This window comes from Lycorma delicatula, chromosome 7 (assembly GCF_047948215.1).
Source record: "Lycorma delicatula isolate Av1 chromosome 7, ASM4794821v1, whole genome shotgun sequence".
Classification (NCBI taxonomy): domain Eukaryota; kingdom Metazoa; phylum Arthropoda; class Insecta; order Hemiptera; family Fulgoridae; genus Lycorma; species Lycorma delicatula.
The window spans coordinates 14,288,710-14,307,583 of record NC_134461.1 but is presented as its reverse complement, the minus strand read 5'-3'; the positions used below and the strand labels follow the sequence as shown (position 1 = coordinate 14,307,583).

The 18,874-nt window shown below is 31.9% G+C and overlaps 1 protein-coding gene across 1 annotated transcript in view; it reads right to left on the bottom strand.

Moving 5' to 3' along the window:
- Positions 1-12,532, bottom strand: part of LOC142328254 (uncharacterized) — a 246,896-nt gene extending 234,364 nt beyond the window's left edge. Inside the window, exons 1-2 of the mRNA XM_075371921.1 lie at positions 12,073-12,532; positions 9,359-9,482 (exon numbers count right to left, since the gene is read on the bottom strand). The gene's annotated coding sequence lies outside the window, so the exon portion shown is untranslated. The remainder of the gene's footprint in view (positions 1-9,358; positions 9,483-12,072) is intronic.
- Positions 12,533-18,874: the final 6,342 nt, after the last annotated feature.

The window sequence follows — 18,874 nt, the reverse complement described above, 5'->3', positions numbered from 1 at the left end:
CCTCTTTAAATTTTCTAACCTACCGACCTTTTTTAGACTTCTAACAGTCCACGTTCCGACTCGTAGAATGTTATTTTTTAATTTTCTGGCGACCCCTTCCTTAGTAGTCCCCATCTGGAGATCCAAACAGGGGACTAGTTTACCTCCGGAATATTTTACCAAGGAAGGCGCCTCCATTTTTGTTAAATGAAAATGCAGAGTGTTACATTTTCTTGGAAAAAAAAGCGGCTGTAGTTTTCTATTGCTTTCAGCTACACAGTACTCAGAGGATCGAGTGATGTCGATATGGCCGTTTAAGTTGCCGTGACCTACGCTCTTAACAACTATTGAAAGAGCTGCTATCCTCTTTCAGGAATCATTCCTTAGTCTGGCTCTCAACAGATACCTCTCCGATACGGTTGCATCTTCGGCCCAGCCGCTCTGTATCGCTGAACACTCAAGCTCCCTCACCATCGGCAAGGTCTCATGATTCATAGACGGAGAAAAATTGATATAACAAAGTTAAAATAGAAATTTAACTCTAGAAATTGATACTAACATATCTGGATTTTACGATAATGATCGGTACAATTCGATGCCTACTTTTGGTTTTAGTTTATTATTTTATGAAGAAAAACAATCGCATAAATAAATGAAAAATATGTACATTTTTTAAAAAAAATACCACCTTTAAATTAAACGCGTTGAAAGGTAAAAATAACTTTAGTACGGTATCTCAGAATGGATTTGACAACAAGGTTTGATGATGATATCTACGATTATGTGAAAGTCGTAGCTTCAAATGAAAAATTTGATGTTTTTACCAATTTTTTGTTATGCATGTTTGCACTCCTCTCTTTAGCCTATTCATCGTGCTTAAGAAAAATTGGCAAAAACATCAAATTTATAACTTGAATCTATGACTTTCACGTAATCTTAGATATCGCCGTCAAAGCTTTTTGTCAAATCCATTCTGAAATACCGTACTAAAATTGTTTTTTACATTTTAGTATTTTAATTAAAGAGAGGCGTTTAAAAAATTCTTTTACGTATTTTTTATTTTCCACTTTTTAGTGCGTTTAATATAAGAGTGGTTTTTAAAAAGTTTTTTTTATATATCTTTTATTTTCTACTTTTTAGTCTTCATAAGTTTATACTTAACAGCCGCGCTAGCGCACAGGTTTGAGCGTATTTAGCGAAAGATCGGATCGGTACGTTTTACGGCGGGTGAGTGCAATGAAAACAGAGCTAAAGGATTTAATTTCCAAATAACCAAGACCGGTGACGCAAACTCAAAGTCGTATCGGCGAGCTGACCGTGTAAGTTATAGAATGACACCGCATTTTCGTCTCTGAGACTAATAGTTAAGGAGTTATTAAAGCAGAACGGTATTGACCTTTTCGTTACACTACAAATTTCTGTTCTGGTACCCGTATGTTTCGTGTGATTTTAAAGACGTTTTCACGACCTACATGTTAATCGTGTTCTAACAAAGAAAATGGCAGTCTATTTATTCAAATCTGTTTATAAGTAACAAGATTACGGCAAATTTCTTGATGCAATCGCTCTAGATTAAAAAAATAGTTTTCATTTCCTCCCGAATAAAATTAAACAATTCGACACACGAACTCCACCGGAATAAATTTATTAATACTATCGTATAATAAGTATTATAATACTTTAATAATATTGAAAATATTACGGTAAAGTAAAATATGAAAATCATTAAAACGTTATTATAATAAACGATATTAATATTGAAATGTATCTTGCATTAAAACATACGTTTCAATTAACAAGTCGTAAATGTAAATAAAAATTAATACCCGGTTCGTCTGTTGCTATTGACCGAGTGAATGCATCGATCTGTGCCGTGCGAGTTAATTAATTACATTTTTAAGCGTTACCTTACTCACCACGGCAGATAATGCGAATCATATTTATATCGACTTAGAAATTCCTGGTAAGCGTTTAATGTGCCTTCGTCTCGAACGTTGCAACATCCTTGACACTGGACGGCTGTATCAGGAACACATTCCCGATCGAGTGTTACCTTTTTGTACGGTGTTTTCATCCGTTCATAGACGGTTTATAGACAGAGGAAGGTTAAAACCAGAAAAACGTGGTAAATCATGACGACCGCGTTTAATATGTACATCGGAGGGTGTGTTAAAAGAAATCGGTGACGGCTCGAAGCTAAAATTAGTGGGGGTGCTGCTTCAGAAAATATTTATTTGGGTCTTTTCAAGACCGCGGTTCAAGTTTTCTGCGACGTAAAAGAACCGAAAAAAAAAGAATCGAATAGGATAGCTGAAAGCAGAATAATAATCTAATTCTACACTTCGTCACATTCAAGAATACGGTACGTGGTTTTTAAGCGCATGGTATTCGGTTTTAACAGAATAAATAATAAAATGTCAATACCGATAATATGTTTCGGTATTGTTAGATAATAAACTAATAAAATGTCCGTTTAAAAACGCTTTACTCCAACAGTGTTTAATTAAAATTTTTACGAACATAGAAACAAATACAAAATTAGATTTTAATAATTACCTTCTCTTTCTCCCTTCGAGCGTGTTTTTAAACAGATTTGGCATTCAGAGCCCTTGCTTTCTGCCATCTTCTGATCGCTATTGAAAAAACAACTAAACCGCTTTCATATCCCTTCCACCGACTAAAGTAAAAAAGAGAACGAACAAGGAACGTTACGTACATACGCGGATTAAAAAGAAAAACTACCTTCCACCAGGACGCCAGGGTCGGCACTGCGGGAGCGAAAGTGTTCTGTGTCCCTCGCAGCAGCTTCCTATGTGCGCATACGCACAATAGCCAAATACGTGGCCGCTGGAACTGTGAAGCTCACAGTTACATACAATGATTTTTGTATCTTTTTCGTAAACCGGCTACTGACATTAAGCTTAAGGATTAGATATTGTAGAAGTATAACGAATGAATTAATGAAAAAAGGACTCGTTATATTAAATGTTATCGTTAATATCAAGTGGAAAAAGGGGGCGATGCAGTTCTACAGTGCCGCCGCTGAAATAAATACCTTGTCTCGAAAAAACTACTAGAGAGCCGGATCTTGGGAGTTTAGCGATTGTAATGCAACAGTTCGAAAGGTTTTGCGCGAGCGACTATTTTACCGCGAGATTATACAGTCCCCGTTTTGGATTATGCCGATGGCTTATCCGAAAATGTACCGATCCGAATTTTTTGAACGATATTTTCTTCATCGCTGAAGTCAAATTTATAAAATCAGCCGTTCTTAACGCGCACATACGGTCGACCGAAAACCCTCATGCCGTTTCAGACAACCCTCGCCGATATCAGTTTTCTGTAAACGTACGGGTGACCCCTTATTCGTCTGCTTTTTACCTGAAACGCTCGACGGTGAATGCGTATACATTTCTTGACTTCTGATTTTCCACTTTTGCTCGAAAATTTTTCGCTAAGCACACGCAATAAAATACGGTTCATGCCGGATGGAGCTCCGGTTCATTACGGATTACAAGTTTAGATCGCCTAAATGATCTCAACAGACGGAATGATCTCTCGACTATCTAACCGGACGGATCGGTCGAGGAAACTATATAATAGCATAGCCTGCAAGGTCTTCCAGTCTCAATCGTCTTAACTTGTTCTTATTAGCCCGTTTAACCGCACTTGTATACGACATCTCTATGGTTAACGTACAATTGCGTACAACAATTCTAAATGGGAATGTGAGGATTCGTCATACACCTTCTTTCTTTTTCTTTTTCCTGTTTAGCCTCCGGTAACTACCGTTTACGGTATACGTTCTTCAACAGTGCAACACAAATTAAATTAAAATGTGAAACAAAATTCTCATTATAACTTATTAAAATATATTCTTTAAACATAACTAAACAATGTATTTTATTTACTGCTAAATATGAACCGGCAAGGTTAATAGACAGAATAAATACACCTAATCAAGGTATGGCACCTTCGAACATATTTTTAGTCCTCTGATCGCCGATATTGAAGGTTCTACGGTTCAGTACTTTAATTTATTAATACCAGAAAAAGAAATTATTGGAGATTCAGACATTATGCAACATTGGAATCGAGTTCGTTACAATTCATATTATTATATCGTTTTAATTTATTCATATTTCATTTATCTTTGTTAATATTATTATCATCAAAGTGCAATTGCCATACAGAAAGGTACATTTCATTAATTTAATTGTGAAATAAGTAAAGAATGATACTGTAAAACTTAACATTATTTCAACTATTTTATCCTAGTGTTTTTTAGGTACTGTAGAAATAATATTAATAAACTAGTTTATAACAATACGCGAGCCACCAAAGGGATATTTTTAATTAATTGTCCTTTCTACAGTAGTAATTTATGCTTTGTAATTATTGTCATGTCAGACATTGTAAAACGGAAACAAATATTTCTTGTTATAATCGCATATACAATCGCTTATTGAGACGGGTTTTCTTGTATGAAACAGAAAAGAGCTTACATTAAAATGAGGCCAGGTGTATTAAGAATGGACCTAATTCAGAGTCCTCAGATATTATTTGCAAACAAGTTTTCTTCAGAGAAGTTTATTTCCTTTAAATATTCAATATTATAATCCTACAGTATTTCAGAACTAAAAACACGATTCAAACATTGTTTAAATAAAGCGAATAATTTAGAATTTAAACATTTTTATCAAAATAGAAGAAAAAGTCAATTGCAGAGAATATATCTACAAATGTTAACGTTGATTCATTGATTTATACATATAAATTGTCTAATATGGGCAGCAAGTGCAATCATGTATTTGATATTGACAGAAATGACAAAAGGTGGCTGAAATGACTTTATCAAATTTCATTGGTTTAAATAATGGTGGCTCGTAGCTAATATTAGTGGGGGTGCTGCTCCAAAAAATTTTTTTTGGGCCTTTTCAAATCCATGGTTAAAGTTTTATGTAAAATAAAAGAACCAAAAAAAACAAAATGAATCAAATAGACTAGCTGGAAGAAGGCTAATAATCTAATTCTACATTTTATCACATTCAAGAATACGGTACACTAAAATAATTAATATGGAATAAATAATAAAATGTCAAATACAGACAATTATCACATTCAAGGTAAAATATTCCTTGGTAAAATATTCCGGAGGTAAAATAGTCCCCCGTTCGGATCTCCGGGTGGGGACTACTAAGGAAGGGGTCACCAGAAAATTAAAAAAAAACATTCTACGAGTCGGAGCGTGGAATGTTAGAAGCTTGAAAAAGGTTGGTAGGCTAGAAAATTTAAAAAGGGAAATTGGTAGGACAAATGTGGATATAGTAGGAATTAGTGAGGTTCGGTGGGAAGAGGAAGGCGACTTTTGGTCAGGTGATTTTAGAGTAATTAACTCAGCGTCAAATAATGGGCAGGCAGGAGTAGGTTTCGTGATGAACAAGAAGATAGGAAGGAGAGTGGAGTATTTCAAAACGCATAGCGATAGAATCATTGTAATAAGGATAAAATCAAAACCTAAACCGACAACGATTGTTAACGTCTATATGCCTACAAGCGCCCATGATGATGATGAGGTAGAGTGTGTATACGAAGAGATTGATGAAGCAATTAAACACGTAAAAGGAGATGAAAATTTAATAATAGTTGGAGATTGGAATGCAAGCATTGGAAAAGGCAAGGAAGGAAATATAGTGGGTGAATACGGGCTGGGCAAAAGGAATGACAAGGGGACCGACTTATAGAATTTTGCACGAAGTATAATTTAGTAATTGCCAACACCCAATTTAAAAATCATAATAGAAGAATATACACTTGGAAAAAGCCAGGCGATACTGGAAGGTATCAGATAGATTATATCATGGTTAAGCAAAGATTTAGAAATCAACTCGTTGACTGCAAAACTTACCCTGGAGCAGACATTGATAGCGACCATAATTTGGTGATAATGAAATGTAGATTGGGGTTTAAAAACCTGAAGAAAAGGTGTCAGATGAATCGGTGGAATTTAGAGAAGCTTGATGAAGAGGAGGTAAAGAAGATTTTTGAGAAGGACATCGCAAGAGGTCTGAGTAAAAAAGATAAGGTAGAAAATGTAGAAGAATGGGAGAATGTTAAAAAAGAAATTCTTAAATCAGCAGAAGCAAACTTGGGCGGAAAAAGGAGAACTGGTAGAAAACCTTGGGTTTCAGATGATATATTGCAGCTGATGGATGAACATAGAAAATATAAGAATGCTAGTGATGAAGAAAGTAAAAGGAACTATCGGAAATTAAGAAATGCTATAAACAGGAAGTGCAAACTGGTGAAAGAAGAGTGGATTAAAGAAAAGTGTTCAGAAGTGGAAAGAGAAATGAACATTGGTAAAATAGACGGAGCATACAGGAAAGTTAAGGAAAATTTTGGAGTACATAAATTAAAATCTAATAATGTGTTAAACAAAGATGGTACACCAATATATAATACGAAAGGTAAAGTCGATAGATGGGTGGAATATATTGAAGAGTTATACGGAGGAAATGAATTAGAAAATGGTGTTATAGAGGAAGTGGAAAGAGAAATGAACATTGGTAAAATAGACGGAGCATACAGGAAAGTTAAGGAAAATTTTGGAGTACATAAATTAAAATCTAATAATGTGTTAAACAAAGATGGTACACCAATATATAATACGAAAGGTAAAGTCGATAGATGGGTGGAATATATTGAAGAGTTATACGGAGGAAATGAATTAGAAAATGGTGTTATAGAGGAAGAAGAGGAAGTTGAGGAGGATGAAATGGGAGAAACAATACTGAGATCTGAATTTAAGAGAGCATTAAAAGATTTAAATGGCAGAAAGGCTCCTGGAATAGACGGAATACCTGTAGAATTACTGCGCAGTGCAGGTGAGGAAGCGATTGATAGATTATACAAACTGGTGTGTAATATTTATGAAAATGGGGAATTTCCATCAGACTTAAAAAAAAGTGTTATAGTAATAATACCAAAGAAAGCAGGGGCAGATAAATGTGAAGAATACAGAACAATTAGTTTAACTAGTCATGCATCAAAAATCTTAACTAGAATTTTATACAGAAGAATTGAGAAGAGAGTGGAAGAAGTGTTAGGAGAAGACCAATTTGGTTTCAGGAAAAGTATAGGGACAAGGGAAGCAATTTTAGGCCTCAGATTAATAGTAGAAGGAAGATTAAAGAAAAACAAACCAACATACTTGGCGTTTATAGACCTAGAAAAGGCTTTCGATAACGTAGATTGGAATAAAATGTTCAGCATTTTAAAAAAATTAGGGTTCAAATACAGAGATAGAAGAACAATTGCTAACATGTGCAGGAACCAAACAGCAACAATAACAATTGAAGAACATAAGAAAGAAGCCCTAATAAGAAAGAGAGTCCGACAAGGATGTTCCCTATCTCCGTTACTTTTTAATGTTTACATGGAACTAGCAGTTAATGATGTTAAAGAACAATTTAGATTCAGAGTAACAGTACAAGGTGAAAAGATAAAGATGCTACGATTTGCTGATGATATAGTAATTCTAGCCGAGAGTAAAAAGGATTTAGAAGAAACAATGAACGGCATAGATGAAGTCCTACGCAAGAACTATCGCATGAAAATAAACAAGAACAAAACAAAAGTAATGAAATGTAGTAGAAATAACAAAGATAGACCGCTGAATGTGAAAATAGGAGGAGAAAAGATTATGGAGGTAGAAGAATTTTGTTATTTGGGAAGTAAAATTACTAAAGATGGACGAAGCAGGAGCGATATAAAATGCCGAATAGCACAAGCTAAACGAGCCTTCAGTAAGAAATATAATTTGTTTACATCAAAAATTAATTTAAATGTGAGGAAAAGATTTTTGAAAGTGTATGTTTGGAGTGTCGCTTTATATGGAAGTGAAACTTGGACAATCGGAGTATCTGAGAAGAAAAGATTAGAAGCTTTTGAAATGTGGTGCTATAGGAGAATGTTAAAAATCAGATGGGTGGATAAAGTGACAAATGAAGAGGTATTGCGGCAAATAGATGAAGAAAGAAGCATTTGGAAAAATATAGTTAAAAGAAGAGACAGACTTATAGGCCACATACTAAGGCATCCTGGAATAGTCGCTTTAATATTGGAAGGACAGGTAGAAGGGAAAAATTGTGTAGGCAGGCCACGTTTGGAGTATGTAAAACAAATTGTTGGGGATGTAGGATGTAGAGGGTATACTGAAATGAAACGACTAGCACTAGATAGGGAATCTTGGAGAGCTGCATCAAACCAGTCAAATGACTGAAGACAAAAAAAAAAAAAAAATCACATTCAAGAATATGGTACATTAAAATAATTAATATGGAATAAATAATAAAATGTCAAATACAGACAATATATTTTTATTATTATTAGATAACTTAGTAAAATGTCTGCTTAAAAATACTATAGTCCAATGGTGCTTAATTTAAATTTCTATGTGCACAGAAACAAATACATAATTAGTTTTTACTAATTACCTTCTCTTTTGCCCTTCCAGCATGTTTTTGGACAGAATTGGCAATCAAAGAGCTCCTGCTTTCTAGAATCTTCTGATCACTACTAAAAGACAACTAAACCACTTTCATATTCCTTCCACCGACTAAACTAGAAAACGGAATGAACAAGGAATGTTCTGTGCACACACAAAGTACAAGAAAAAACTACCTTCCACCAGAACACCAGGGTTGGCACTGCGAAGCAACAGTGCTCTCTCTCCCTCACAGCCTTGTGCAGCTTCCTATGTGCACATGCGTACAACAGTCAAACATCACACTGCTGTAACTGTGAAGTGCACAATTCCATACAAAGATTTTTGTATCTTTTTCATAACTGGGGATGGCTACTGAAATTAACACCAGTAGTAACCAAAAATGATCAAAAATGGTACTGTTTAGAAATACATTACTATAATTGCACTATTTATAAAATGCTGCCTGGTTTGTTTTAAATTTATAGTAATATTTATTTCTATTGCCACTTGACAAAAAACGCATATTGAAATTACAAATAACATTGTTTTTTCTTTAATTATGTCAGTGAAATAATTTCATACTTGTTTCTAGTTTTCCTTGTGCATAACAGATAAAATTACATACCATATTCTGGTTTTCTAATCCTGAAGAGATTTGTATTATTTATGCCCTCTTTTTTTTAAATTGATATTTGTGTGTGAATTTATAACAATCGATCTAACAAGAGAATAGATAAGTATGAAAGCAAAGAATAGGTATTATTATTAGTACTTTTGTAAATAATAAATTATCATGAGAAAAAGTTGATTACTAATGAAATTTTGTTGATACCGCAAAAAATTATAATGTACTATCTTGTTATAAAAACAAAATGCAATTTCACTAACCTGATTTTTTTTCAAATGAAACACTTCATTTTTCACCTCTGAATTTAAATTTTGTTTCACTAAGGAGAATAATAAATAAAGTTTCTTACACCCAAGTTGCTTAAATATTGATAAATTTTTATGCCTGTAAACACAAAGAAAAGTTAAATTAGAATGATTGGACATTAAAAATAAAATAATCTTAAATGCTAAATATATTTATCTATTTTAAGCAAGCAAATTAATCCCAACGCAGATGTTATTTAACAAAAAATTAAATATGTTGTTACAAAATCATATATGATTTTATATCAGTAACTTAAGTTTTAAGTTACATTTTATAACAGAATTGAAATCACTTTAAATAAATTTACTTTTAACATCTTTTTAAGAACTGATTTACTTTACATCCAATAAGAAAAATGTCCCGGTGAACCTGGTGTCCTAGAGAGCCAGTGGTCTCTATGATCAGTGGAAATAGCAAAAGTAGGGCGAGAATTAAGACAAACCTAAATCTGTATCAACACTGTATAAAATTTCTCTATGTTGAGAATTGTTTTTCCTATTACACTACGTATGATATTTGACACTTGACTGCACTTTCCCACAAACCACTAAAATGAGGAGATGGAGGAGGAATAAATGACCAACTAATTCCTGGTGATGTAGAAAAGATTTGAATATTTTGTTTTAAATTTGTCTTGATCTTAAAACATAATGAAAGTTAGCAGAGTTATTAGAAAATATATTAGGTATACCTCTTATGTGAAATGAATCTTTTGAAGGTGGAAAAAAATGATTGTAAAGTCAATCAGAAACTAACTCTTAAATGAATAGCCTTAGTGGCTGCTAAACATATAAAAAGCGGTATGCAAGCCTTATTCAATGTTTTAGATCTTTGCCTACCATGACGAATTATAATTGGGCCACTATAATCTAATGTACAAGAGAATTTTCAGGAAGGAATCACTCTACCAGGCATTAATTGACAAAGCTGTTGGAATTGAGTTTTGCATCACATCTAAAGCAAATTAAACACATGAAAGATTGACGAAATGATTCTTTTAGCATTATAATCCAGTATCTCTGTCGCAACGAATGATGTGTTAATTGTACACTACAGTGTAAGAGTTAACAAGTGTTCAGAGTTGAACACTTAAGTATTCAAGTGTTGACAATTTCAGAATTTTCACTCAGATGTTAACGATAGGATGTTTAACGTGATTGTAGGAGAGAACGTTAAAGTCTGCCTCATACACAGATTAGACCTAAATCATCCAAATATGGATCTAGTGAACTAAGCTTTGTTTATCAATGACCTGGTTCGTTATCTCATTGAAATACATGGACTGTGATTGATAACTCCTTAGTAGTTAAAAGTACTAAAATTACATTCTCAGACAATTTAGAATTAATATGGTGAATGAATCAATCAGAAACTAAATGTTCGTAACAAAGTATGTAAAGATGAAAATCTTTGTGTTCAATCATATAAGATGAGATATACATGAAGTTAATATAGTTTTTACGCCTTTCTAATAAGCATTCAGGATTTAAATTATCATCATTAAACATAATATTACAATCTGAATAATAATCCTAATAATCATATTATAAAATATATGAGGAATAATAATAACAATAAAAATGATAGATTTGATTTAAGGGGAATGTATATAATGAAATGTAATAAGATTTTTTGGTAAAACTAACAATCTTTTTAAAAATAATTATGGAATGATAAATGCTTAGAGAAACAGAAAGAGAGGTAATTAAAAATTAAGAGAATTTAAGGAAATTTCAAGAAACAAGCTAACAATATATTTGCGTAAACAGTATATCACAATTCTTGTTTAAATTGATTTCTAACATCATTCATGGAATTACAATGTGTCTTATATTTTCATTATTTTCTTTTTCCTTAAAGTAAAATTATTACAGAATAATAATCGTTTTTATTAAAATAATTCATATCCCCATTATAAAGGTATGATAAAGGAATGAAGAATCTAAAGTTGAAGAGAAAGCATTGAATCCAATTTTAAAATAAGTGAAGAAAGAAATCAGATACACTAGAATGAAAAAAATATTGGGAAGAAAGAAAAACGAAACATCAGAAAAATAAACTGTTAATTGCAAGCTTATGCGTAGTCAAAAAAGACTAGAATGCATTAAAAACACTTCATTGCAATTAAGGGGCAAAGGTTACAAAAAATGATTCTGGCATTGTAAAAAATGAATGAAATGTGGAGGTTTGAAAGTTCATCATAATCATATTTCTAAAATTTCCTAACCAAACAACCAACAAGTTGAGAAAATTATTTTGATATTTTCAAAATGTTTCAACATGTTTATTATAATAACAAAGAACTGTGATATTGATGTGTACGCTATTCATTGCTATAATATAATAGAAAAGGAATTCGCTTTACTAAATATTTAAGAAAGATAAGGTTATACATAAGTTATGTAAGAATTGGAAAGGATTTACAATCTGAATTTTAGAAGATTAAGTTGTGTATACAAATAAATAAGACTGGTTTTATTTTAAATCTTAAAGAGTCCCTAGACACTATCACAGGAACTTAAGAATAATTTAGTTAAGATAGAATGGTAAATTAAGACAACTTTTATTAGAAGTTGATTGAGCCTAGAACATATGCAGCCTGGTGATATGGAGCATATCTACGTTATAATAATGTAAACTTAATCCTCAGTACAAACGTTTTACGAACTTGAGAATTTTATTCAAAAAATGCTAAGGTTCGGTATTACGGATTGAGAATTCTGTTTGAATCCAAAGTTCGTATGACCGGACGTCTGGAAAATCGTTCATAGAATAATATTGTTATAATTTCCTTAGAACACTATCTTTGATATATATATTCGACGCGGGATCTCGTATCATCAAGAGGTATACACATAATTCTACATTTAAATCAACCAATAACAAAACAAAAGCTTAAAAAACAAACACTCCTAGACAAACTTCACAACGCAAACACAAACTTCGTAATTACAACGCCATTAAAGTAACGGAATGATGTACATCACACAACTACGTTCTTTAACACTTGCCAATTGCTACAACCCAATCATCTTCAAAAACGATCTGTTGATTAATCATTTCACATTGTTATCATTAATCATTGTTTAAATTTATAAATACAATATTTTTCAAAAAAATATTCATTTTTTGCAATTATTTTTATAATCAGTAATACCACGCTTACATTGCAAAAATGGTCGGCTACATTAGACACAACTCTTTTTCTGTTCTCTAAGCATTTTAATGTGTCATAAATCTTTTTTTTTTAATTGTTAGTTTTACCAATATAAATCTTATTACATTCATTACACTTAATTTTACACATTCCCCTATTCCCTCCATTTTTATTATTATTCCTAATATATTTTACAATGATTATTTGGGTTGTAAGCTTTTCTACTTTCCCTTCTAGATAGCGTTGTAGCTCAAGAACAGATTTTGAATTTTATGGGTGAAAAATCTTTCGTGTTATCATCGTCCGGATATGATATATTTGTTGTAAAAAATAAAATTAAAAAATAAGACATTTAAAAATTAAAAACTCACCAACACAAAAATACATCTTTAAAGTAAAAGGCCTGTAACGCATGTTAAAAGTGAAATAAGACACAGATACATCATATTATATATTGCAATTAAAATATTACCTGCTTTGCAGTAAACGGCACAAACTGTTGAACACACGGCTGAAATTTAAATATTTGAATATAAATGACGACCCTAAGAACTCGTTAAAACATAACACTTCATTATAATAGTCTCCATGTTAGCGCCTAGTTTAAACTTGGGACGCATAATAAATACAATCACAAGGATGTGGTGGACTGTTGGTAGTCATAGCGAGCACAAACTTGTGGACCTTTTGAGTCGTCAGATACCCATGTGTGAGCCTAGAGTGCCCTCTTTTCAAATAGCAGATAATAACCTCCTCTCCACAGTTATTTCTGCATGAGAAGTTCCTTGGTAACAGTTTTCTTAATTGGGTGAATTTTTATTGTTATGGTAGCATTCCATGGTACCTTTGCCTTTCATCATAAACCACCCTATTCAGGTAACAGAGAAGATTGTTGGAAACGACGCGATTTGATGAAAGGAAGCTGGAAACAGGCCTCCGTTGCCGCACTATCAGCCGGCTCATTGCCTTAAATTCCAATGTGGTTGGAGATCCAGTAAGAAGCTCACAGTTACAAAGTGGTTAATTTTCGAAATAACACATTGAATCTCACAGACATGATTATCAGGAGTACACGTCATTAATTGACTGTAAGGTACTCATAGAATCATGGGAGGCAAACATGTATATTCTGTCGTCAATCACAAAAGCACAACCCAGAGAATTAACGTTTTGAGAGCCATCCGTATAAACTGTAACATCAGGATTCAGGGTATTTATAATATTATAAAATTTATTTCACAAAAAAATCGGATTTGCGTTCTTTTTATTATAGTGACAAAGATCAAAACAGTAATTAACAAGGGAAGATCGCCAAGGACATTCTTTTCTTTAGTGCTGAGCTCCAATTCCTAGCAGAACAGTAGATCTAGGCTGTTCCTGTAATGATTAACATCCTGCCAAGGTCAAGGAAAAAGGATGATAGCTTGTGGAGCATGATTAATCTTTACTAGGTTTCAGTATGGGGGGATCACCAGTGCCTCTGACCAAGAATCTGGTAACACCTGATCAGAGAATATTCTATTATAGATACACAAAAGATGTCATAGTGCAGCACCATCTGGGAGGTATGTTAACATATTGAGCCTGATGTCATTTCAGGGGGAAGTGTCAGGAATTATTCAAAGCTCATTATAAGAAAAGGGTATGTTAAATTCATTTTGTGAATCCCCAGTCACCAATGGGATATTTTCTACCTGGAACGTATATCTCATAAACTCAAGACAGTACGATGGGGTAAGTGAAACTGCACTGAATGACATTCCAAATGTGTTCACCATCTCAACTATCACAGTAAGAACGTGTTCAACACTCGTGTATCATTTCCTTCTTCTTCTATATCAATGTTTGTTTGTCTGCCTGTTCCAACTTAATTCGAGATTTACCAGACAGATTTGTCTAAAATTTTGCACACCTACACTTTGAAGCCCTGCAGTGAAAAAAGCTAATTTTTTTGGACCTCCGACATAACGGTTGCAAGTTATCGGCGTTACTTTTTTCCATTTTGACAACATTGGATTCATTTGTTCGCATGTGAAGCCGCAACTGGGATGCTAGTACTTTATAAATAAGAAAATTAACTGTCTTCTTATTCATGTAAAGTATTTATCTCATAAATAAAATATTTAATACAAAATAGGGTCCCCTCAAAGATATCGTTATGATTCTGATAACAATTATGACACTAATTTAAATAATCTTACAAGGTTTCTGTCAGCTAGGGGTCTATTTAAATTCTTAATTATTTTTACAACAGTGAATACAGGGTAAATGTAGAAAGTGGATACAATTTGAGAGCAATTAGCTTTATTACAGATAGATATAATAATACTTATGATAAACGATTAAAGAAGTATGTTGTTCCTGAGTGACTTAATTCTTTACCGAATCACCTCAATAATGTAAAAATGAAAAAAAATGATTTTAAAAAACTTCTCATTGAGTGGGCATTAACTATAACGTAATAGGTACTAACAGGATTCATGTTGGATTTATACTGGCAATCCAGACAATTATAACAAGATTATAGTTATTATTTTAATGTTGATAATTATTGTAAATCAATAAATAATGTATTGTTGAATGGTTAAAGCTTAGTTATTTATTTTCTTTATATAATTGTTGCAACAAGATATTAATTGTTGTAATTAAGTATAGTTTTGTTTCTTGAGTATAGTTTTAGTTACTAAATCTAATACATTACAAATGTTAAAGAAATAATTTGTTCATTAGTTTTGTTAAATTAATTTTTATAATTGTACTACTATTATAACTATTACAAAAAACTAATAATATCTTTAGCTGTTACATAAAACTGATTATTGCATTAACCGCTTAATAATGTAATAATAATTCTTTAGGATATCTGTCGGCAGACTTAGGTCTGACGGATGATCATGTAAGTTTTAAATTGTAAATAAATAAATAAAATAAATAAGTTGTTAAAGGGCCAATTCAGTTGGCCTTGTTAACAGCTGACATTGTTTAGTCAAAATTTACAATTCATACAGTACATGCAGTAAATTACCTACATTCTTCAACAATGAAATTTAAATTAAAATGTGAAACATAGTTCTCGTTATAACTTATTAAAATATATTCTTTAAACATAACTGAACAATGTATTTTATTTACTGCTAAATATGTACCACCAGCAAGATTAATAGAATAAATACACCTAACCAAGGTATGGCACCAGACAGTTTTTATTTGAACATATTTTTAGTCCTCTGACTGCAGATATTGAAGGTTCTACAATTCAGTACTTTATGATTAATACCAGAAAAAGAAATTATAGGAGATTCAGGCATTATTCAACATTTGAATTGGGTTCGCAACAATTCATATTAATTTATGTTCAATTTAATCCATATTATTCATTTTAATTTGTCTTTGTTAATATTATTATCATCAAAGAGCAATTGCTATCCAAAGAGGTACATTTCATTAACTTTAATTTAATTGTGAAATACATGAAGAATGATACTGTAAAACAACATTATTTCAACTATTTTATCAAAGTGTTTTTTAGATACTGATAATATTAATAAACTAATTTACAACAATAAATGAGCAATGCCACCACCAAAGATTGGTGGTTTTAATTAATTATACTTTCTACAGTAGTAATTTATGCCTCTTAATTATTGTCATGTCAGACATTCAGACATTGTGAAACAGAAACAAATATTTCTTGTTATAATCACATTAAACAGTGACTCAAAACAAACTAATACTAATTTGAATGAATCAGAAAAGAGCTTACATTAAAATGAAACCAGATGTATTAAGAATGAACCTCATACAAGGTCCTCAGATATTATTTGCAAACAAGTTTTCTTCAGACAAATTTGTTTTTTTCAAATATTCCATATTATAATCCTACACCTATTTCAGAATTAAAAACATGATTCAAACATGGTTTAAATAAAGAGAACAGTTTAGAATTAAACATTTTTGATAAAAATAGAGAAAAAAATCAATTACAGAGAAGATATCACAAAATGTTAATGTTGATTCATTGATTTATACATATAAATTGTCTGATCTGGGTAGTGAGCATAATCATGTGTTTGACATTGACAGTATTGACAGAAATGACAACAGGTGGCTGAAATGACAATCAAATTCCATTGGTTTAAATAGTGGTGGCTCATAGCTAATATTAGTGGGGGTGCTGCTCCAAAAATTTTTTTTGGGCCTTTTCAAGTTCATGGTTAAACTTTTATGTAAAATAAAAGAACCAAAAAAAAAAAATGAATCAAATAGAATAGCTAGAAGAAGGATAATAATCTAATTCTACATTTAATCACCTTCAAGAATATGGCACACTAAAATAAATAATATGGAATAAATAGTAAAATATCAATACACATTTTTATTATTATTAAATAATAACTTAATAAAATGTCAGCTTAAAAACACTATAGTCCAATAGTGCTTAATTTAAATTTCTATATACATAAAAACAAATACATAATTAGTTTTTACTAATTACCTTCTCTTTGGCCTTGTTTTTGTACAGAATTGGCAATCAAAGAGCCCTTGCTTTCCACAATCTTCTGATCACAAAAGCAACTAAAACCACCTTCATATTCCTTCCACCAACTAAACTAGAAAAGGGAATGAACAAGGAATGTTTTGTACACACATGGAGTAAAAAAAAAAACTACCTTCCACCAGCACACCAGGGTCAGCACTGTGAAGCAACAGTGCTCTCTCTCCCTCGCAGCATCGTGTGCGGCTTCATATGTGCACATGCGTACAACAGCCAAACATCATACTGCTGAACTGTGAAGCGCACAGTTCCGTACAAAGATTTTTGCATCTTTTTCATGACTGGAGGATGGCTACTGAAATTAGGCTTAAGGATTATATATTGTACAAGTGTAAAGAAAGAATTAAAAAAAAAAGGACTCATATCAATTGTTATCGATCATATAAAGTGGAAATAGGGGATGCTGCAGTTTAACAGTGCCTATATGTGAGCCGCTACTGGGTTTAAAGAAAAACTATTATGGAGATTTTAAATGTCTTCTATTCATTAACAATAAATATAAATTAGATTTTATTGTTGACAACACAAAATAATCTGTTTTATTAAATTTACAAATACCTTTATAATGAAATATTATTTTGAATCGTTATATATTTATAATAATATAAGTATTAATGTAAGGTTTTTATTGAATTTACTATTTTGTTTAAATCCACATAATTTTCAACTGATTGTGAAGAATGATTAAACATTTAAGAAAATAAATCTTTTATCTACTTTAAAAACTTAATTTAAAGCATTACAAGTTTTGGGTACGAAAGATTTATGATTGATATGAGCGACAGTAGTATTAATATAATATTCTACATGAAGCACATGATATGCAAAAGTAGAATAAGTTATTGCAGAATAGTGACAATGATGTTAACAAAACAAAAGTAGTGAGGTTAGGAAATATAAGCCCATGAATATCTACAATAAAAACACAGCTGAACAAGTAAATCAATATTGATATTTAATTATAGGTATGATGTCAACAAAACATTGCAAAAGTGAAAACAAAATAAAAACAAGAATAATAATAGGTAAGGGAACACTTAACAGAAAGAGATAGTATGTAGTGGAGTCGATGAAGTGTCTCATGTATATACTGCCATATACATATGAAACGTGGACACTAGGGGAATGGGAAAAAAGGGGCTAGAGTATCTGTAAGGAGGAGAATGGAGATTAAATGAATAGATGGACTGGAAAATGAAGATTTAATAAACGAATTGCTCACAAGAATAGAAGCTTAATCAGAAAAATATTCAAAATAACAGAGCTAACTGGCTGGGACGTATTCTGAAAGGAGAAGAATAGTAGGTTAAAACAGTATTCTACATTCTCGATATCTGTAGCTGGAATAAGCAAAATAAGACTGATTTTGAAAGGCCTTGAAAATCTTCTTCCTACCATTCCAACACGCAATATTTTTTCAATAGGAGATATTAACATAAATATTAATGAAAGAATAAAACAGTAAAGGTGGACAATATCTAGAAATACTTAGTATGAATGGCTACCACTCCTTACTTAATGCTGGTACGAGAGTTACTGAGGGTGTGATAGGCCATCCTGTATTGATCACATTTTCGATCAATTTTATATTAATACACAGTGCTTGTAGTGCTGTCACTCTCACACAGTTTAATGATCATAAGGCTTTTGTCGTAGCTGTTAATAAAGACAGAACCCAAAATAATTTGTTAAAGATTTTAAAGAGGTCCTGGATTAAGTTAATATTTATATGAACATAACTGGAGGGAAATTCTTGAT